Source organism: Heterodontus francisci, unplaced genomic scaffold (genome assembly GCF_036365525.1).
Source record: "Heterodontus francisci isolate sHetFra1 unplaced genomic scaffold, sHetFra1.hap1 HAP1_SCAFFOLD_59, whole genome shotgun sequence".
In the NCBI taxonomy this organism is placed as follows: Eukaryota; Metazoa; Chordata; class Chondrichthyes; order Heterodontiformes; family Heterodontidae; genus Heterodontus; species Heterodontus francisci.
The window spans coordinates 2,129,996-2,153,866 of record NW_027140758.1 but is presented as its reverse complement, the minus strand read 5'-3'; the positions used below and the strand labels follow the sequence as shown (position 1 = coordinate 2,153,866).

General features: G+C 45.7%; 1 non-coding gene across 1 annotated transcript; it reads left to right on the top strand.

Annotated features, from left to right (window-relative positions):
* Positions 1–633: 633 nt before the first annotated feature.
* On the top strand, positions 634–707 carry trnat-agu (transfer RNA threonine (anticodon AGU)). Its single transcript has one exon. It is a non-coding gene; the product is annotated as a tRNA-Thr (tRNA).
* Positions 708–23,871: the final 23,164 nt, after the last annotated feature.

Sequence of the window (23,871 nt, the reverse complement as noted above, 5' to 3'; positions counted from 1 at the left end):
CAGGGATCTGCAGCATGTTTGCCCTCTTGAGTCAGCGGTGACTCTGTTGACTGGGTCATGTGTGCTGAATGGATGACGGTCGCTTTGCCAAAGACATGCTCTTTGGTGAGCTTGCTGTCAGCACGAGACCAACAGGTCACCCACGTCTGTGATACAAGGACATCTGCAAAGCGAGATCTCAAGCTGACTGGGATTGGAGTCGATGCATGGGAAGTCCTTCATGCTGACTGGAATTCCTGGAGAAAGGCATTCAGGAAGACCATGGGAAAAGCAGAGGACAAAAGAAATGACCAGATGGTGGGAAAGAGAGCTCAGAGGAAGGAAAAATTATCAGTCGACCTCGGGCCAATGATATTCATCTGTACCAGCTGTGGAAGGGATCGGCACTCACGAGTCGTCCTCGACAGCCACAACAAACGATGTTTCACACAGAAGTGACGTACACCCCGGGTGTAGCCCATCGTCTTCCGAGACGGACGGTTGCCTATTACAATTACAACTACAGCTACAACTACAAGAGCGAGTCAGAGGCTGGGAACTCTGCCGTGACGAACTCAGCTCTTGACTCGCCAAAGTCTGCCCACTATCTGCAAGGTCTTCCTCTGACTTCAATTGCACATACATTTGCCATCTGGCTCTGTAGCTTAGGTGGTTCAAGCACCTGTCCAGTAAACAAGAGATCCTGGGTTCAACTCCCAGCAGAGCCTTGTTTTACAGTAGCAACATGCTTGAAAAGTTTCATTATCAACACTGACATCTATGTCTTGTGAGCTTCAATTCAAAATACATGATGAATTTCAATCACATACAAAAACAGCCTTTGTGAAGGATATGAGTTTGGAATGGCTGTTCCTCCTTGTACAGAACTTTAGTGCTGATACATCAAAGGTAACTTCTTTGACATAAATTTGTTCACAGTTACATTCAACCTGGAAAACAGCTTGATATTAATCTCACTGAAGGAGAGTGTTTGTGTCATTATGTGTTGCTTTTAACCGAGACTGGGACATGACGCAAGTGGGAGGGTTTATCTGAGGTTTGGAATATTTGTCAGTCAGGAACAAGAAAAATCAAAGGAACCAAATAAGAAAACCTATGTCTCATGTGGTTACCGAGAAACGGTGAGAAGATATTAAACTTTGTTGTATTTAATACAACTGTGTGAACTTTGATCTTTGCGGCCTTTTATAAACAGTATTTGAAGGGTCTCAGTAAAAATGTTCAGTGTTGATGAGAGTGGGGTCTGGGTGAGCAGCTGCTGAGTGTGACAGGGTCAGGACTGGATGCAGGAAGTTCTCTGACATTCTCTCTCTCTCTCTCTGATGGGTTGAGTTGATTTTCAACTGGCAGCTGTTGCTGTTTTGATAATTCAAGTTCCCTCCACCGATTTTTTTGGACAGACAGTGCAGTATGAGGATGTAAAGGGTTAATGCTGAAAACAGTGGGAATAACCCCTCCCACAATCAGAGTGATGATGTAACAGTCACATGAGATGAGGTTTGGGAGGAGAGAGCAGCACCAAGGATGCTAGTTTCGGAGGCTTGATGAGTGTGTATATAGTATTGTGTAAATTAGAAAAGAGCTCTTAGTTCTTTCAGCAGGAAATGTGTCCAGAAAATATCACGAAACTCACAATTTCATTATTCAGGAGTTGGAACACAGGGATATTAACTCCAAGTGACAGTAGTGGTTTCATTTAACAAAAGAAAAGTAGAGAATAATATTGCTCATTGATTGAAATCCCCCAGTGAGGAGACAGTTAAACAGGTGAGCTGTTGGGGCATCCTTCGATCCAAGGTTTCGGCAGCATTTAATCTCCCTTTTTGGTGAAATTCTCTGTTTTTTGCATCTTTTTTTAATCCAGCTTTGATGGACCAGTGAAAAAACTGAAAAAAGTGAACAGATCCATCCTTTCTTTTCTTCCTTTTTCCCATCAGTTTCTCTTTTCTGTCCCAATTTATTCTGCTGTTTCTGCTGTTTTATCCATTCCAATCAAAATTCAACATTCCAATCAAATCTATTTGTTATTCCACAGTGTCTTTCCATGTGTTTTATTCTGTTGTATTCTCTCACAGTCTGTTTGATGATCAATTTTACATCTCACTCTCTGTTCTGGTGAAGATCAGAAGCAGTGAAATCTGTTTGCAACACCCGACAAGTCAGCCTGAGGCTGTATCTCATCGATAATGTGGAGTGAGGAACATAGGAACATAGGAGCAGGAGTCGGCCATTCAGCCCATCGAGCCTACCCCACCATTCAATATGATCATGGCTGATCATCCACTTCAATGCCCTTTTCCCCACACTTTCCTCATATTCCCTTATGTCATTTGTATTTAGAAATCTATAAATCTCTGCTTTAAACATACTCAATAACTGAGCTTCCACAGCCCTCTGGGTTACAGAATTCCAAAGATTCACAACCCTCTGAGTCACAACATTTCTCCTCATCTCTGTCCTAAGTGGCTTGCCCCTTATTTTGAAATTGCGTCCCCTGGTTCTCGACTTCCCAACCAGGGGAAACATCTTAGCTGCATCTACCCTGACTGTCCTTTAAATATTTTGTAGGTTTCAATGAGATCACCTCTCATTCTTCAAAACTCTAGAGAATACAGCCCCAGTTTCCCCAATCTCTCTTCATAGGACAGTCCCACCATCCCAGGAACAAGTCTGATGAACCTTCTTTGCACTCCATCTATGGCAATAATATCCTTCCGAAGGTAAGGGGACCAAAGCTGCACACAGTACTCCAAGTGCAGTCTAACCAGTGTTCGATACAATTGAAGCAAGAATTCACTACTCCTGTACTCAAATCCTCTTGCGATAAAGGCTAACATACTATTAGCCTTCCTAATTACTTGCTGCACCTGCATGTTAGCTGTCAGTGACTTATTGACATGGATACCAGGTCACCCTTATACTCTATACCTCAGTTAATAAAGGAAAGGATTCCATATACCTGCTGAACCACGTTATTGACCTGTCCTGCTACCTTCAGGGATCTGTGGACATTCACTCCAACGTCCCTCACTTCCTCGACACCGTTCAGTGTTCTCCCATTAATTGTGTATTCCTTTGCCTTTTTTGACGCCTGCTCTCGCTGTTCCCTGCTCTCCGAGTGAACTCTTGCTCCCTCTCCTGGGCTCTTTATGCTCCATTCTGCTCTCACTGTTTCCTGCTCTCTTAATGTATCAATATTTATTTGCCTTGTGTTTAATTTAAAGTATGGATTAACTGTATTTTACAGTTGTAGGTTTTATTTGGTAGTCCTGTACAAGTTGTCGATTGGTATTCAATATTTAGCTCTGTGAAAATGATTGTGAATGAAAATATAACTTTCAATCTTAAACATGGGCTGGTCTGCAAGCTCCAAGTCCTTCATTTTGTAGTAATGGAATTGATACTGTGTCTTTCAGTCTTAATCTCTGTGGCATTTTTGAACTGGTATGTAATGCATAACTTGGTCTAACGTCTGATGTACATTATTGGGATTCATAGGATCATAGGAAATAGGGGCATTAGGCCATTCAGCCCATCGAGCCTGCTCCAACATTCAAACAGATCGTGACTGATCATCTACCTCTACGCCATTTTTCCTGCTATCTCCATATCCCTTGATCCTGTAGTATTTAGAAATCTATCGATTTCTGTCTTGAATATGTTCAATGATTGATCTTCCACAGCCCTCTGGGATAAAGAATTCCACAGAGTTCCCACCCTCTGAGTAAAGAAATTCCTGCTCATCTCAGTCTCAAATGGCCTGCCCTTATTCTGAGACTGTGTCCCCTTGTTCTGGACTCACTAGACAGAGGAATCATCCTATCCATATGTACCCTGTGACACCCTGGAAGAACTTTGTCTGTTTCAATGAGATCACCTCTCATTCTTCAAAACTCTAGAGAATTTAGGCCCAGTCTCTGCAGACTCTCATCATAAGACAATCCCACCATCCTCGGGAATGAGACCGGTGAATCTCTGTTGCACTCCCTCTATGACAAGTCTATCCTTCCTTAGATAAGGAAACCAAAATTATACAGAATACTCCAGGTGCAGTCTCATCTAGACTTCATACATCTTTACTCATGTACTCAAATACGCTTTCAATGAAGCCAACATACCATTTGCCTTCCTAATTGATTGCTGCACCTGCACACTAGCTTTTAGTGTCTCAGGAACAAGGACACCCAGGTGCCTTTGGACATCGACACTTCCCAGCCTCTCACCATTTAAGAAATACTCTGTCTTTCTGTTTATTCTACCAAAGTGGAGAACTTCACACTTATTCACATTATATTCCATCTGCCATGTTCTTGCCCATTCATTTAACCTTTCCAAATCCCCTCAAAGCCTCCTTGCATTCATTCTGTACCTTTCAATTCTGTAAATTTTGTCTGTTCTATTTCAGATTTTATATTTAAAATGTAACCATGGTGACAGAGTTTATTTAGATCTGATGGTGAGTTTGTTTTTGGACTGTGATTGATGGATCAACCTGTCAGCTGTACTGAATTGGAGTGAAATGGAAACAACTTCTGTCTCTCATGCTGTTGTTTGACTGTTTGACTGTGTCTCTTGACTTTGGGATCAGTGTCTGTGTGACTACTTCTTTTGTTTGTTCCAGTGGAACTGATGAGCTGGCAGTATCTCTGTGCTTTGGGAGTGATCCTGCACCGACTGTGTGTTGGAATGAGCTCGCTGCACTTTTCTTTGTGTCCAAGAATCACCACATCCATTCAGGTTCCTTCGTGTATTTTCCTGCAGGAATGAAAGAACTGGTGAGATAGAAGATACAAAAGCGATCAATGTAATCGTCCCAATAATAATCATTATGAACAATCACAAAATGAAAACCAGGAACACAAACAGTGTCAGTGTCTGACTCCACTGCAGTACTGCAGCATTGAGCTTCTGTTTACCAGGTGTTTGCAGTGGATTTACAACAAGTTTGTGACATTCAGAAACAACACAAGCCCTGCACTGCTCAATGACTGGGACTGTCCGATAGAGCAGTGACCTTTACACAGTCGCATTTCTATTTCAGCGGAAAACAAGCAGCCACTATTTAAAATGTGCCTTTCACACTTCTCACCTGGTGTCTGCAATAAATGCTCTTTGTCAAACTGTCCACATCGTTGTTGTGCGGCTATTTTTCCGCCACTGTTTACGATCCAACAAACAGTGAGAGACTGGAACTAAAGCAGGAAAATTCCCTCTCCTTTGGGTGGTAAAATTGTCAGTGATTTTCAACAGTGATTTCTTCCCATTGTGTCTCCCTGAGCCTGTCCAGACACTGTCCGAGAATGAACTCTCCCTTCCCCATGTCCCCGGCTCACTCCATGTTCCGGGAGCAGCTCCTGCTCCACAGTGTCTGTTACAAACAGATATGGTTTGGAAGGGCTGGGGCGTGCACCAAAACATGGGAGGAGCGAGTAGCCAAGGTACGACAAACGTTGGGCATGTGGGGGCAGCGATCTCTCTCCATTGTGGGTAAGAACCTGGTCATCAGGTGCGAGGTGCTCACGTTGTTGCTCTACGTGGCGCAGGTCTGGCCCATACCCCACTCCTGCGCCGTGGCAGTCACCCGAGCCATTTTCCGCTTCGTCTGGGGATCTAAAATGGACCGCGTCTGGAGGGACATGATGTTCAAATCTCTGGACAAGGGCGGGAAAAATGTACCCAACGTGGCCCTCATCCTGATGACCACCTTCGTGTGCGGCTGCATCAAGCTGTGTGTAGATCCCCAGTACACAAACTCCAAGTGTCACTACGTGCTGAGGTTCTATCTTTCCCCGGTGTTGCAAAGGATGGGCCTGGTCACATTGCCGCGGAACGCTCCATGCAGTTGGGCGGTGCCGTACCACCTATCCTTCGTGGAGCAGTTTCTGCGGGCAAACACCTTTGACCACCGGTCCATCAGGCAGTGTTCTGCACGGAATGTCCTCAAGGCCCTACGGGAAAAGGAAACGGTGTATCCTGTCGGATGGTTCCCCGAGCAGACCGTCAAAGTCATTTGGCGGAATGCCTCATCACCAGAACTTTCAAACAAGCACCAAGACGTAGCTTGGCTGGTGGTGAGAAGGGCCCTCCCCATCAGATCCTTCATGCACACCCGAAGTCTCGCCCCCTCCGCACAGTGCCCCCGCGTTGGCTGTGGTGGGGAAGAGACGGTCACCCACCTCCTCCTGGAATGTGCCTTTGCAAAGCAGGTGTGGAAAGAGATGCAGTGGTTTTTGTCAAGGTTCATCCCAAGCAGCTCTGTAACACAGGAGTCTGTACTCTACGGGCTGTTCCCAGGGACGCACACCGAGACAAACATCAACTGCTGCTGGAGGACTATCAATTCGGTGAAAGACGCCCTTTGGTCTGCCCGAAACTTGCTGGTCTTCCAGCGCAAAGAGTTGTCCACGACCGAATGTTGCAGACTGGCACATTCCAAGGTCCAGGACTACGTGCTGAGGGACGCACTAAAGCTTGGGGCAGCCGCAGCAGAGGCTCAATGGGGAAAGACCACAGTGTAAGGTTCCCCCACCAAGCTGGACTGAGGGGCTGGATCCATGGGAAACCCCTCGAACTGTATCGTTAATATTCTCAATTGCTGTAAATGTAAAACTGTAATTGACATGACAATTGTGAAACTGAAGGGTTGGGAAGAAACTTATGACAGTATTGAAGGAAACTGACCTCCCTTGCAATGTTTGTATTTTTTGGTGCTGTTTGGAAACTGTTTGGCAATGTAATTTTTACAGATTTTTATGAATAAAGTATATTTTGGAAATAAAAAAAAAGTCTGTTACAAACACTCCCCGACTCCCCCTCAACTTCCCACTACTCAATACTAATCTCTGAGCACATCTGCGGACACGCTCCCAAAGCAGTGGCTGCTGGAAGCAGGTGCTGTTTGTTCCCTTCCCCCGGGCCCAGGAAGTCTCCATTAGCAGCTGATTTAAAGCATCTTCCCCTGATTGAGTGAATGGCTTCACAGACTGGGTTGGGAAAGTCTGCGCATGAGCTCCACTCCTCATTGTGACGTCCCACTGTGGGCGGGGCTGCATCACGCGTGCGCAGATCCCTGCAGCAATTCAGCATTCAAACATCAATGGGAACTTTCCCCATTTCACCCTCATCAAAGTCCCAAAGAAAGTGAAGAGGGGCTTGGACTGGAGGGAGGGGCGGGGTAGGGGGAACCTAGAACCCAGAAAGCTGCCCACTTGCCCCATTTAGATGCTCAATTTGTGTTCATTCCCTGCAGAGGGTTTGTTATTATTGAGCCCCTCCTGGTAAAACAATCCGACAGAAAGAGGGGAGAAAGGAGGGAGCCGGTGTGTTTGCTGGGACCTTGCAGAATTCATTTCAGCAGCAAAAGTCCCGGGTTATATTAACCCGAGTGAAACACGCTGTCAGTGAGAGGAAAACCGAACGGCCCTTTTCATCTTTTCATTGGAAACAAAGTAGAGCCGGAAGTGCGGCGAGCAGAGCAGACACACAAGCTCAATGACAGGAGAGCTCGGCCGTCCCTGAGTTTCAGCTCCCGGCTCTTACATTTCCTCATCCACACTGTCTTTACTGTGGATGTTCAGGGGTTCCTTGTCGGATCTGAGGACTGTATCCATTAAACATTCTGAGTCAGGAGATCCACACACTCTCTGTTATCAAGATTTATGGGCAGGAATGTTTCAAAACTTTGTCTATTAAATCATTGTATTATTCACAGAACTAATGAGGCAATCGGTTCATTATTCAGGCCTTGAACTTGGTTTGGGTAGACCGAAAACTGAGAGGTTCAGCACCTTTCCACTTCTTCACTAATATAACTGATTTTTTTGATGAAGTAACAGAAAAGGTTGATGAAGGGAAAGCAATGGATGTTGTCTATATGGATTTTAAGAAAGCGTTTGACAAACTACCACATAAAAGGCTGGGTAACAAAACTGAGGCTCCTGGAATAGGAGGGTCAGTATCTGCTTGGGTTAAAAAATGGATGAAATATCAAGAAAAGCGAGTTGTGGTATTTGGTTGTTTTTCAGAATGGAAGATGGTGAACAGTGATGTCCACAAGGGTCAGTGTCAGGACCACCATATATAGAAATGACTTGAATATTGGAATCACAGAATCACAGAATTGTTACTGCACAGAAGGAGGCCATTTGGCCCATCGTGTCTGCACTGACTCTCCAAATGAGCAATTCACCTCATGTCACTTCCCCGTCCTCTCCCCATAATCCTGCACATTCTTCCTTTTCAGATAACAGTCTAATTCCCATTTGAATGCTTCAATTGAACCTGCCTCCATCACATTCTCAGGCAGTTCATACTTTAACCACTCGCTGTGTGAAAAAGTGTTACCCCATGTCGCTTTTGCTTCTTTTACCAATTACTTTAAATCTGTGCCTTCTCGTTCTCGATCCTTTCACAAGTGGGAACAGTTTCTCCCTATCCACTCTGTCCACACCCCTCATCATTTTGAATACCACTATGAAATCTCCTCTTAGCCTTCTTTTCTCCAAGGAAAACAGTCCTAACTTCTCCAATCTATCTTCATAACTGAAGTTCCTCATCCCTGGAACCATTCTCATGAATCTTTTCCATAATCTCTCCAATGCCTTCACATCTTTCCTAAAGTGTGGCACCCAGAACGGGACGCAGTACTTCAGCTGAGGCTAGTGTCTTGTACAATAGAACATAGAACATTGCAGCGCAGGACAGGCCCTTCGGCCCTCGATGTTGCGCCGACCTGTGAAACCATCTGACCTGCACTATTCCATTTTCATCCATATGTCTATCCAATAACCACTTAAATGCCCTTAAATTTGGCGAGTCCACTACTGTTGCAGGCAGGGCGTTCCACGCCCCTACTACTCTCTGAGTAAAGAAACTACCTCTGACATCTGTCCTATATCTATCACCCCTCAACTTAAAGCTATGACCCCTCGTGTTTGCCATCACCATCCGAGGAAAAAGACTCTCACTATCCACCCTATCTAACCCTCTGATTATCTTATATGTCTCTATTAAGTCACCTCTCCTCCTCCTCTCTAACGAAAACAACCTCATGTCCCTCAGCCTTTCCTCGTAAGACCTTCCCTCCATACCAGGCAACATCTTAGTTAATCTCCTCTGCACCCTTTCCAAAGCTTCCACATCCTTCCTATAATGCGATGACCAGAACTGCACGCAATACTCCAAGTGTGGCCGCACCAGAGTTTTGTATAGCTGCAGCATAACCTCGTGGCTCCGAAACTCGATCCCCCTACTAATAAAAGCTAACACACCATATGCCTTCTTAACAGCCCTATTAACCTGGGTGGCAACTTTCAGGGATTTATGTACCTGGACACCAAGGTCTCTCTGCTCATCTACACTACCAAGAATCTTCCCATTCGCCCAGTACTCTGCATTCCTGTTACTCCTTCCAAAGTGAATCACCTCACACTTTTCCGCATTAAACTCCATTTGCCATCTCTCAGTCCAGCTCTGCAGCCTATCTATGTCCCTCTGTAACCTACAACATCCTTCGGCACTATCCAGAACTCCACCGACCTTCGTGTCATCCGTAAATTTACTAACCCACCCTTCTACACCCTCATCCAGGTCATTTATAAAAATGACAAACAGCAGTGGCCCCAAAACAGATCCTTGCGGTACACCACTAGTAACTAAACTCCAGGATGAACAATTGCCATCAACCTACACCCTCTTTTCTTGAAATTCCACAGATGCTGCCAGACCTGCTGAGTGAATCCAGCATTTCTTGAAATTCCACAGATGCTGCCAGACCTGCTGAGTGAATCCAGCATTTCTTGAAATTCCACAGATGCTGCCAGATCTGCTGAGTGAATCCAGCATTTCTTGAAATATTTGTCAGTTCCGAAGAAGGGTCACTGACCCGAAACGTTAACTCTGCTTCTCTTTCCACAGATGCTGCCAGACCTGCCGAGTGAATCCAGCATTTCATGTTTTTGTTTCAGATTTCCAGCATCCGCAGTATTTTGCTTTTAACCTACACCCTCTGTCTTCTTTCAGCTAGCCAATTTCTGATCCAAAGCACTAAATCACCTTCAATCCCATACTTCCGTTTTTTCTGCAATAGCCTACCGTGGGGAACCTTATCAAACGCCTTACTGAAATCCATATACACCACATCCACGGCTTTACCCTCATCCACCTGTTTGGTTACCTTCTCAAAAAACTCAATAAGGTTTGTGAGGCACGACCTACCCTTCACAAAACCGTGCTGACTATCGCTAATGAACTTATTCTTTTCAAGATGATTATAAATCCTATCTCTTATAACCTTTTCCAACATTTTACCCACAATCGAAGTAAGGCTCACAGGTCTATAATTACCAGGGCTGTCTCTACTCCCCTTCTTGAACAAGGGGACAACGTTTGCTATCCTCCAGTCTTCCGGCACTATTCCTGTTGACAATGACGACATAAAGATCAAGGACAAAGGCTCTGCAATCTCTTCCCGGGCTTCCCAGAGAATCCTAGGATAAATCCCATCTGGCCCAGGGGACTTATCTATTTTCACACTTTCCAAAATTGCTAACACCTCCTCCTTGTGAACCTCAATCCCATCTCGCCTAATAGTCTGTATCTCAGTATTCTCCTCGACAACATTTTCTTTCTCTACTGTAAATACTGACGAAAAATATTCATTTAACGCTTCCCCTATCTCCTCTGATTCCACACACAACTTCCCACTACTATCCTTGATTGGCCCTAATGTAACTCTAGTCATTCTTTTATTCCTGATATACCAAAAGAAAGCCTTAGGGTTTTCCTTGATCCTATCCGCCAATGACTTCTCGTGTCCTCTCCTCGCTCTTCTTAGCTCTCCCTTTAGATCCTTCCTGGCTAGCTTGTAACTCTCAAGCGCCCTAACTAAGCCTTCACGTCTCATCCTAACATAAACCTTCTTCTTCCGCTTGACAAGTGCTTCAACTTCTTTAGTAAACCACGGCTCCCTCGCTCGACAACTTCCTCCCTGCCTGACAGGTACATACTTATCAAGGACACGCAGTAGCTGCTCCTTGAATAAGCTCCACATTTCGATTGTGCCCATCCTCTGCAGTTTCCTTCCCCATCCTACGCATCCTAAATCTTGCCTAATCGCATCATAATTTCCTTTCCCCCAGCTATAATTCTTGCCCTGCGGTATATACCTGTCCCTGCCCATTGCTAAGGTAAACCTAACCGAATTGTGATCACTATCACCAAAGTGCTCACCTACATCTAAATCTAACACCTGGCCGGGTTCATTACCCAGTACCAAATCCAATGCGGCATCGCCCCTGGTTGGCCTGTCTACATACTGTGTCAGAAAACCCTCCTGCACACACTGGACAAAAACTGACCCATCTAAAGTTCTCGAACTGTAGTATTTCCAGTCAATATTTGGAAAGTTAAAGTCCCCCATAACAACTACCCTGTTACTCTCGCTCCTGTCGAGAATCATCTTCGCTATCCTTTCCTCCACATCTCTGGAAATATTCAGAGGTCTATAGAAAACTCCCAACAGGGTGACCTCTCCTCTCCTGTTTCTAACCTCGGCCCATACTACCTCAGTAGACGAGTCCTCAAACGTCCTTTCTGCCGCCGTAATACTCTCCTTGATTAACAATGCCACACCTCCCCCCCCCCCCCCCTCTTTTACCATCTTCTCTGTTCTTACTGAAACATCTAAATCCCGGAACCTGCAACATCCATTCCTGTCCCTGCTCTATCCATGTCTCCGAAATGGCCACAACATCGAGATCCCAGGTACCAACCCATGCTGCAAGCTCACCCACCTTATTCCGGATGCTCCTGGCGTTGAAGTAGACACACTTTAAACCAAGTTCTTGCTTGCCAGTGCCCTCTTGCGTCCTTGTAACCTTATCCATGACCTCACTACTCTCAACATGCTGTACACTGGAACTGCAATTTAGGTTCCCATCCCCCTGCTGAATTAGTTTAAACCCCCCCAAAGAGCACTAGCAAATCTCCCCCCCAGGATATTGGAACCCCTCTGGTTCAGGTGAAGACCATCCTGTTTGTAGAGGTCCCACCTACCCCAGAAAGAGCCCCAATTATCCAGGAAACCAAAACCCTCCCTCCTACCCCATCCCTGCAGCCACGTGTTCAACTCCTCTCTCTCCCTATTCCTCGCTTCGCTAGCACGTGGCACGGGCAACAACCCAGAGATAACAACTCTGTTTGTTCTCGCTCTAAGCTTCCACCCGAGCTCCCTGAATTTCTGCCTTAAATCCCCATCTCTCTTCCTACCTATGTCGTTGGTGCCTATGTGGACCACGACTTGGGGCTGCTCCCCCTCCCCCTTAAGGATCCCAAAAACACGATCCGAGACATCACGAACCCTGGCACCTGGGAGGCAACACACCAACCGTGAGTCTCTCTCGTTCCCACAGAACCTCCTATCTGTTTCCCTAACTATGGAGTCCCCAATGACTAATGCTCTGCTCCTCTTCCCCCTTCCCTTCTGAGCAACAGGGACACACTCTGTGCCAGAGACCTGTACCCCATTGCTTACCCCTGGTAAGTCGTCCCCCCCAACAGTATCCAAAACGGTAAACCTGTTGTTGAGGGAAACGGCCACAGGGGATCCCTGCACTGCCTGCTGGTTCCCTCTCCTTCCCCTGACGGTAACCCATCTACCTACTTCTTTTACCTGAGGTGTGACTAACTCCCTATAACTCCTCTCAATAACCCCCTCCGCCTCTCGAATGATCCGAAGTTCATCCAGCTCCAGCTCCAGTTCCCTAACGCGGTTCTCGAGGAGCTGGAGTTGGGTGCACTTCCTGCAGATGCAGTCAGCAGGGACACTCTTGGCGACCCTTACCTCCAACATTCTGCAGGAGGAACATTCAACTGCCTTAACCTCCATTCCCACTATTCTAAATTCCCAACAGATCTACTGAAAACCAAAAAAAAAAGTCAAAACTTGTTAGCTTAGCAATCCAACAGACAGAACTTTTTTTTTGGTTAGAGGAGGAGGATGGGTGGGAGACACTACCCGAATAGGGTTTCGGGTAAAGCAACCGCCCAAATATGTAACCTCACTTACCCAGCAGTCCCGCGTGCGCTCCGCCTATACACGAGAAATGGCTTCCGATTTCAACATGACCTCCTTGTTCTTGTACTCTGTGCCTCTATCACTAAAGCCGAGGATACTGTATGCTTGATTAACCACTCTCTCAACCAATGACATATAACCCCAGGTCTCTCTGCTCCTGCACCCCCTTTAGAATTGTACCCTTTATTCTATATTGTCACTCCATGTTCTTCCTACCGAAATGAATCAATTCACATTTCTCTGCATTGAACTTCACCTGTCATCTGTCCTCCCATTCCACCAACTTGTCTATGCCCTTTTGAAGTTCTACACTATCATCCTTACAGTTCACAATGCTTCCAATTTTTGTATCATCCATAAACTTTGAAATTCTGCCCTGTACACCAAGGTCTAGGTCATTAATATATATCAGGAAAGGCAAGGGTCCCAACACTGACTCCTGGGGAACTCCACTAAAAACCTTCCTCTAGTCCGAAGAACATCCATTGCTCACTACTCTTTGTTTCCTGTCACTCAGCCAATTCCATATCCATGTTACTACTGTCCCTTTTATTCCATGAGTTATAACTTTGCTCACAGGTCTGTTGTGTTGCATTGTATCAAACTCCTTTTGAAAGTCAATAAAAGCAAAATACTGCAGATGCTAGAAATCTGAAATATAAATAAAAAGTGCTGGAAGTACTCAGCAGGTCTGGCAGCATCTGTGGAGAGAGAAACAGAGTTAATGTTTCAGGTCAGTGACCTTTCAGATGCTGCCAGACCTTTTGAAAGTCCATGTACACCACATCAACAGCATTGCCTTCATCATCCCTCTCTGTTACCTCATCAAAAAACTCCAGCAGGACAGTTAAACATGATTTTCCCTTAACAAATCCATGCTGGCTTTCTTGAATTAACCCACATTTGTCCATGGGACTATTAATTTTGTCCCGAATTATTCTTTCGAGAAGTTTTCCCACCACCGAAATTGAACTGACTGGGGAGTGAGACGAGGTGAGTTGCTCAAACAGAGAGCCAGCACGGGTTCGACAGGCTGAATGGCCTCCTTCTGTGCTGTAGCCATTCTATGATTGTATGATTCTAGCAACAACTGTTGGTGGAGAGGCAGTGATGCAAGAATGGGTTGACAGAAAGGGGAAAGTCTGGGCTGGTGTGTGTTTGCAGCATTTGCAGCTTGTGTTCGGGTTTGTGAATAAAGGTGATTTGGAAGCTGTGTTCCAAATTGAAGTGTTTACTGGAAGGAAGAAGTTGATGTAAATAGAGAGTAAAACGTGTTAAGATGATGGGTGGTGTGATTGTGGATAGCAGTAAATATTGTGCTGGTGAATTATTTGTGTTAATAAACTTCCACTGCGCCCTCTGCTGCAGGCTGCTGTTTATATCCAGCTGTGTATCAGTGCTGTGTGTTAGCGAGATAAATGTTTGTTTCAACGCTGTTTATAAAGCAATAGCATTGCACTCAAACAGTCCCAGACATAGCAACACACGGAGAAAAGCAAAATACTGCAGATGCTGGAAATCTGAAACAGAAACAGAAAATGCTTGAAATAGTCAGCAGGTCTGGCATCATCTGTGGAGAAAGAACAAAGTTAATGTGAGCTAAGGAAACAGACCTGAACTGTTAACTGTTTCTCTCTGCACAGATGCTGCCAGACCTACTGAGCATTTCCAGCATTTTCTGTTTTTATTACAGCAACACCTTTGATCAGCAGTAGCGGTGATAGTGCGAGCCAGGGGGCAGCCAGGAAGGTATGTTTCACTATAAAGTACTTACCTGGCGATTCGGCGGACGCAGACACCGGGACTGCTGGGGAAGTGAACTTATATATTCGGGCAGTGGCTAAACCCGAAACACTACACGTGTAGTGTCTCCCACCCATCCTCCTCATCCAACCAAAAAAATGGACTCTTGTGTGGAGGGTTTGGTAAGGTAAGGTTTTCCTTTATATTTTTTTATTCTCTGTTGCCAATTTCGAGTAGAGGGGATGGAAGCTAGGGCAGTTGCATGCTCCTCTTGCAGAATGTGGGAGGTAAGGGTCACCACTTGTGTCCCTGCTGACTTCACCTGTGAGAAGTGCACCCAACTCCAGCTCCTCGCAGACCGCGTTAGGGAACTGGAGCTGGAGCTGGATGAACTTCGGATCATACGGGAGGCAGAGGGGATGATAGAGAGCAATTATAGGGAAGTACTGACACCTAAGTCACAGGATAAAGGTAGCTGGGTGACCGTCAGGGGAGGGAAAGGGAATAGGCGCACAGTGCAGGGATCCCCTGTGGCCGTTCCCCTCAATAATAAGTATACCGTTTTGGATACTGTAGTGGGGGGGTGCCTACCAGTGGAAAGCCACAGCGGCCAGGTCTCTGGCACTGAGCCTGGCTCTGCGGCTCAGAAGGGAAGGGTGGAGAATAGGAGAGCGATAGTGATAGGAGATTCAATGGTTAGAGGAACAGACAGGAGATTTTGTGGTCACGAACGAGACTCCCGGATGGTAAGTTGCCTCCCGGGTGCCAGGGTCAGGGATGTCTCGGATCGAGTCTACAGGATTCTTAATGGGGGGGGGGGGGAGCAGCCAGACGTCGTGGTACATATCTGTACCAATGACATAGCTAGGAAAAGGGATGAGGACCTGAAAAGCAAATATAGGAGTTAGGTTGGAAGCTAAAAGGCAGGACGAGCAGAGTAGTAATCTCAGGATTGATACCGGTGCCACGTGCTAGTGAGGCCAGAAACAGAGAGCGAGTGCAGCTGAACACGTGGCTGCAGAGCTGGTGTAGAAGGGAGGGCTTCAGTTATGTGGATCATTGGGATACGTTCTGGGGAAGGTGGGACCTGTACAAGAAGGATGGGTTGCATCTGAACTGGAGGGGCACCAATATCCTGGGCGGGAGGTTTGCTCGAGCTCTTCGGGAGGGTTTAAACTAGTTTGGCAGGGGGATGGGAACCGGAGCTACGGATCAGTGGATGGGGTAGCTGTTGAACAGGCAGATACCGAGTGCAGAGAGTCTGTGAGGAAGGTTAGACAGTTGACAGGGCAAAGTTGCAGCCAGTATGATGGGTTGAAGTGTGTCTATTTTAATGCAAGAAGTGTCAGGAATAAGGGTGATGAACTTAGAGCATGGATCAGTACTTCGAGCTACGATGTTGTGGCCATTACGGACACTTGGAGATCACAGGGGCAGGAATGGATGTTGGATGTTCCCGGGTTTGGATGTTCCAAAAGGAATAGGGAGGGAGGTAAAAGAAGTGGGGGAGTGGCATTGTTAATCAGGGATAGTATCACAGCTGCAGAAAGGGAGGTCATCGAGGAGGGTTTGTCTACTGAGTCATTATGGGTGGAAGTCAGAAACAGGAAAGGAGCAGTCACTTTATTGGGAGTTTTCTATAGACCCCCCAATAGCAACAGAGACACGGAGGAACAGATTGGGAGGCAGATTTTGTAAAGGTGCAGAAGTAACAGGGTTGTTGTCATGGGTGACTTCAACTTCCCTAATATTGATTGGAACCTCCTTCGTGCAAATAGTTTGGATGGAGCAGTATTTGTCAGGTGTGTCCAGGAAGGTTTCCTGACTCAATATGTAGATAAGCCGACTAGAGGGGAGGCTATGTTGGATTTGGTGCTTGGCAACGAACCAGGCCAGGTGGCAGATCTCTCGGTGGGAGAACATTTCGGTGATAGTGATCACAACTCCCGGACCTTTACTACAGTCATGGAGAGGGACAGGAGCGGACGGGATGGGAAAATATTTAATTGGGGGAGGGGGAATTACAATGCTATTAGGCAGGAACTGGGGTGCATAAATTGGGAACAGATGTTCTCAGGGAAATGCACGACAGAAATGTGGAGGTTGTTTAGGGAGCACTTGCTGCGACTGCTGGATAGGTTTGTCCCGATGAGGCAAGGAAGGGATGGTAGGGTGAAGGAACCTTGGATGACAAGAAATGTGGAACAGCTAGTCAAGAGGAAGAAGGAAGCTTACTTAAGGTTGAGGAAGCAAGGATCAGACAGGGCTCCAGAGGGTTACAAGGTAGCCAGGAAGGAACTGAAGAATGGACTTAGGAGAGCTAGAAGGGGACATGAAAAAGTCTTGGCGGGTAGGATTAAGGAAAATCCCAATGCGTTCTACACTTATGTGAGGAACAAGAGGATGGCCAGAGTGAGGGTAGGGCCAATCAGGGATAGTGGAGGTTACTTGTGCCTGGAGTCGGAGAAGGTAGGGGAGGTCCTAAATGAATACTTTGCTTCAGTATTCACTAGTGAGAGGGACCTGGACGTTTGTGAGGACAGCGTGGAACAGGCTGATATGCTCGAACAGGTTGATGTTAAGAGGGAGGATGTGCTGGAAATTTTGAAAGACATGAGGACAGATAAGTCCCTGGGGCCAGCCGGGATATACCCAAGGATATTACGGGAAGCGAGGGAAGAGATTGCAGCGCCTTTGCCGATGATCTTTGCGTCCTCACTGTCCACTGGAGTAGTACCACATGATTGGAGGGTGGCAAATGTTATTCCCTTGTTCAAGAAAGGGAATAGGGATAACCCTGGGAATTATAGACCAGTCAGTCTTACGTCGCTAGTGGGCAAAGTATTGGAGAGGATTCTGAGAGACAGGATTTATGATTAGTTGGAAAAGCATAGTTTGATTAGAGACAGTCAGCATGGCTTTGTGAGGGGCAGGTCATGCCTCACAAGCCTTATTGAATTCTTTGAAGATGTGACAAAACACATCGATGAAGGAAGAGCAGTGGATGTGGTGTATATGGATTTTAGCAAGGAGTTTGATAAGGTTCCCCATGGTAGACTCATTCAGAAAGTAAGGAGGCATGGGACACAGGGAAAGTTGGCTGTCTGGATACAGAATTGGCTGGCCCATAGAAGACAGATGGTGGTAGTAGATGGAAAGTATTCAGCCTGGAGCTCGGTGACCAGTGGTGTTCCGCAGGGATCTGTTCTGGGACCTCCGCGCTTTGTGATTTTTATAAATGACTTGGATGAGGAAGTGGAAGTCTGGGTTAGCAAGTTTGCCGATGACACGAAGGTTGCTGGAGTTGTGGATAGTGTGGAAGGCTGTTGTAGGTTGCAACGGGACATTGACAGGGTGCAGAGCTGGGCTGAGAAGTGGCAGATGGAGTTCAACCTGGAAAAGTGTGAAGTGATTCATTTTGGAAGGTCGAATTTGAATGCAGAATACAGGCTAAAAGACAGGATTCTTGGTAGTGTGGAGGAACAGAGGGATCTTGGGGCCCATGTCCATAGATCGCTCAAAGTTGCCACCCAAGTTTGATAGGGTTGTTAAGAAGGCGTATGGTGTGTTGGCTTTCATTAACAGGGGGATTGAGTTTAAGAGCCGCGAGGTTATGCTGCAGCTCTATAAAGCCCTGGTTAGACCACACTTGGAATATTGTGTTCAGTTCTGGTCGTCTCATTATAGGAAGGATGTGGAAGCTTCAGAGATGGTGCAGAGGAGATTTATCAGGATGCTGCCTGGACTGGAGGGCATGTCTTACGAAGAAAGGTTGAGGGTGCTGGGGCTTTTCCCATTGGAACGAAGAAGGATGAGAGGTGACTTGATAGAGGGGTACAAGATGATGAGAGGCATAGATAGAGTGGATAGCCAGAGACTTTTTCCCAGGGTGGAAAGGGCTATCACCAGGGGGCATAATTTTAAGGTGATGGAGGAAGGTTTCGGGGAGATGTCAGAGGTAGGTTCTTCACACAGAGAGTGGTGGGTGCGTGGAATGCACTGCCAGCGGTGGTAGTAGAAGCAGATATATTAGGGACATTTAAGCGTCTCTTGGATAGGTACATGGATGATAGTAGAATGAAAGGTATGTAGGTAGTTTTGATCTTAGAGTAGGTTAAAGGTTCGGCACAACATCGTGGGCCGAAGGGCCTGTACTGTGCTGTACTGTTCTATGTTCTATAACACAGGTGTTGGGAGGCTCAGCCTGGCTACGCAATGTTACAAGGATGCTGAGTGACACCATCGACAACGGGACAGAGAGAAAAACATACAGAAAACTAATAGACTGTGAGGAAAGAAAAGTGAGGAACGGAAAGAGAGAGACAGACAACGAAACTGAGATGGAGAAACAAGGCATTTGTATGATTGTGTTCTCCCTGTTGTGTAACGGTATTTCCTGTTGTGTAAATATGTTTTCTGTTGTGTAAAGATGTCCCCTGTTGTTGTGCAAAGGTTTTCCCTGGTTTTGTTTTATTTTCTGTTACTGACCGTCTCCTCACTGTGACCATTTGTCCTGGTTTTATTGTGGCCAACATCACCATCTGGTGGTGGAGAGGAGGCTCTGCAGGAAGGGGGTTGACAAAGTGGGAGAGACTCGGCTGGTCCGTGTTTGCAGCTTGTGTTCGTGTGAGCAGAAGTGAGTTGTTACTGATTGATGTGTTCACGAGAAGGAAAAAGCTGATCGCAATCGAGCGCATCTTGTTATTATGGGGAAACATTTGATGTTTTGAAAGTGAACTGTTTGTCTTCCGACCAAACATAAATAGCAGAGAATGGTTTCGATCCATCGACCCAGCACGCTGACGCTGCGCCACTCTGCTAACTGCTGGTTTAAATTTTAGCTGCCTGTTAGTGAAATATGTTCATTTCCCCAATGTTTTTATAAAAATAGGTTTGGAGTCGGATTTCTCAAGAATCCCGGACTCAGCAACACACGTGCTGACGGACTCACCCTCACTGCCCAATGACACAAGGACACAGAGTAACAGCACCGACAATGAGGCAGGCAGAGAAAGACACACAGAAAACCGGGTAGAGATCATTCGGACCCAGAAGGGAACAGACAGAGAAAGACACACAGAAAACCAGGAAGAGATTATCAGGACGCAGAAAGGAACAGACAGAGAATGACACACAGAAAACCAGGAAGATATTATCAGGACTCAGAAAGGAACAGACAGAGAAAGGTGCTGAGCAAACCAGCAAGAGACAGCGAAAGACTGATGGCTTATGTAATTGTGTTCTCTGTTGTGTAAAGATGTTCCCTGTGTTCTTTTGAAGATATTTCCTGCTGTGTAATATGTTCTCTGTTGTATAACTATATTCGCTGTTGTGTGAAGATGTTCTCTGTTATTGTGTAAAATGGTTCCCTGTTGGGTAAAGATCTTCTCAGTTGTGTAAATATGATCCGTCTTGTGTAAAAGTGTTCCCGGTTGTTTAAATATGTTCCCTGCTCTGTAATGTAGAGCTGAGTCTGCACTAATGGAATTGCTGCAGTCTCTTCCAGTCTGATACTGTATGAGGGCTGGAGTATGATCCAAAGCACAGTCTATACAAATTGAATTGCTATTGTATCTTTTAGTTTCACAATCCAGGGGAGTTTTAAACTGAAATCTCAGTTTGCATCTCAGGTTATGCTATCTTTCAGATTCTCTCAATCTGATGACGCACTTGAGATTTAGACTTAAGAAAGGATGTACTGGCATTGGAGGAGTTCAAAAGCGATTCACTCAGCTGATTCCTGGGATGAAGGGGTTGACTTATGAAGAACGGCTAAACAGGTTATTCATTCGTGTTTAGAAGAATGAGGGGTGATCTTTTTGAAACGTACAAGATTCTGAGGGTGCTTAACAGGGTGAAGAAGGGTCTCTGACCTGAAACATTAACTCTGCTTCTCTCTTCACAGATGCTGCCAGACCTGCTGAGTATTTCCAGCATTTCTTGTTTTTATTAACAGGGTCGATGTTGAGAAGATGTTTCCACTAGTGGGGGAATCTCAAACTAGGCGACATAGTTACAGAAAAAGGGGACACTCATTTAAACTGAGATGCAAAGGAATTTCTTCTCTCAGAGGGTAGTGAATGTCTGGAATTCTCTACCCCAGACAGTATTGGAGGCTAAATCACTGAAAGTATTTAAAGAGGATGTAAATAGATTTTTGAAGTATTGGAGAGTTGAGGTCTATGAAGAGCTGGCATGAAAGAGGAGTTGAGGTCTGGGGCAGATCAGCCATGATCTTACTGAATGGCAGGGCAGGCTTGAGGGGCCGAATGGCCTACTCCTGCTCCTATTTCTTCTGTTCTTATGTTATGTTATACCTAATGTATATGTCAGGATGCACTATGGGAATTAATACTGAAACTTATAAACTCATAATGTGTGTAAATATTGGGCTGATATTTAACTTGAATCTCAGAGTACACTATTGTGGTTAATTCTGTAAGTTTGAAAAGGGAACTAGTGCCATAATGAAAACAAGAAATGCTGGAAATACTCAGCAGGTCAGGCAGCATCTGTACAGAGAGAAGCAAAGTTAACGTTTCAGGTCAGTGACCTTTCAGATGCTGCCAGACCTTTTGAAAGTCCATGTGGACCACATCAACAGCATTGCCCTCATCAACCCTCTCTGTTACCTCATCAAAAAACTCCAGCAGGACAGTTAAACATGATTTTCCCTTAAGAAATCCATGCTGGCTTTCTTGAATTAACCCACATTTGTCCATGGGACTATTAATTTTGTCCCGAATTATTCTTTCGAGAAGTTTTCCCACCTCCAAAATTGAACTGACTGGGGAGTGAAATGAGGTGAGTTGCTCTAACAGAGACAAAAACAAGAAATGCTGGATTCACTCAGCAGGTCTGGCAGCATCTGTGGAAAGAGAAGCAGAGTTAACGTTTCGGGTCAGTGACCCTTCCACAGATGCTGCCAGACCTGCTGAGTGAATCCAGCATTTCTTGTTTTTGTTTCAGATTTCCAGCATCCGCAGTATTTTGTTTTTATTTTAGTGCTCTAACAGAGAGCCAGCACGGGTTCGACAGGCTGAATGGCCTCCTTCTGTGCTGCAGCCATTCTATGATTGTATGATACTAGCAACAACTGTTGGTGGAGAGGCAGTGATGCAGGAATGGGTTGACAGAAAGGGGAAAGTCTGGGCTGGTGTGTGTTGGGGTTTGTGAATAAAGGTGATTTGGAAGCTGTGTTCCAAATTGAAGTGTTTACTGGAAGGAAGATGTTGATGCAAATAAAGAGTAAAACATGTTAAGACGAAGCGTGGTGTGATTGGGGATAGCAGTAAATATAGTGTTGGTGAATTATTTGTGTTAATAAACTTCCACTGCGCCCTCTGCTGCAGGCTGCTGTTTATATCCAGCTGTGTATTAGTGCTGTGTGTTAGCGAGATAAATGTTTGTTTCAACGCTGTTTATAAAGCAATAGCATTGCACTCAAACAGTCCCAGACATAGCAATACACGTACAAAAGCAAAATACTGCAGATGCTGGAAATCTGAAACATAAACAGAAAATGCTTGAAATAGTCAGCAGGTCTGGCGGCATCAGTGGAGAGAGAACAAAGTTAATGTGAGCTAAGGAAACAGATCTGAACTGTTAACTGTTTCTTTCTCCACAGATGCTGCCAGACCGACTGAGCATTTCCAGCATTTTCTGTTTTTATCACAGCAATACAGGTGTTGGGAGGCTCAGCCTGGCTACACAATGTTACAAGGACGCTGAGTAACACCATCGACAACGGGACAGAGAGAAAAACACACAGAAAACCAATAGACTGTGAGGAAGCAAAACTGAGGGACAGAGAGAGAGACAACGAGACTGAGACGGAGAAACATGGCATTTGTATGATTGTGTTCTCCCTGTTGTCTAAAGGTATTTCCTGGTGTGTAAATATGTTTTCTGTTGTGTAAAGATGTACCCTGTTGTTGTGTAAAGGTTTTCCCTGTTATTGTTTTATTTTCTGTTACTGACCGTCTCCTCACTGTGACCATTTGTCCTGGTTTTATTGTGGCCAACATCACCATCTGGTGGTGGAGAGGAGGCTCTGCAGGAAGGGGTTGACAAAGTGGGAGAGACTCGGCTGGTCCGTGTTTGCAGCTTGTGTTCGTGTGAGCAAAAGTGAGTTGTTACTGATTGATGTGTTCAGTCGAAGGAAGAATCTGATTGCAATCGAGTGCCTTTGGAAGCATCTTGTTATTATGGGGAAATACTTGATGTTTTGAAAGTGAACTGTTTGCATTATTACGAAGCATAAATAGCAGAGAATGGTTCCGATCCATCGACCTCTGGGTTATGGGCCCAGCACACTTCCGCTGCGCCACTCTGCTAACTGCTGTTTCAAATTTTAGCTGCCCGTTAGTGAAATATGTTCATTTCCCCAATGTTTTTATAAAAATAGGATTGTCGTCGGATTTCTCAAGAATCCCGGACTCAGCAACACACGTGCTGACGGACTCACCCTCACTGCACAATGATACAAGGACACAGAGTAACAGCACCGACAATGAGGCAGGCAGAGAAAGACACACAGAAAACCGGGTAGAGATCATTCGGACCCAGAAAGGAACAGACAGAGAAAGGTACTGAGTAAACCAGCAAGAGACAGCGAGAGACTGATGAACACCACTTGGAGGGTGCACTGAGGGTGGCAAGGGTCCAGAATGTAGTCTGGCTGGGGGATTGCAATGTCTATCACAGTGAGTGGCTCGGTAGCACCACTACTGACCATGCTGGCCGAGTCCTAACGGACATAGCTGCTCGATTGGGTCTGCGGTAGGTGGTGAGGGAACTAACAAGAGGGAAAAATATGCTTGACCTCATCCTCACCAATCTGCCAGCTGCAGATCATCTGTCTATGACAGTATTGGTTCGGAGTGACCACTGCTCAGTCCTTGTGGAGATGAAGTCCTGTCTTCACATTGAGGATACCCTCTATCGTGTTGTGTGCCACTACCACTGTGCTAAATGGGATAGATTTTGAACAGATCTAGCAATGTATAACTGGGCATCCATGAGGTGCTGTGGACCATTAGCAGCAGCAGAAT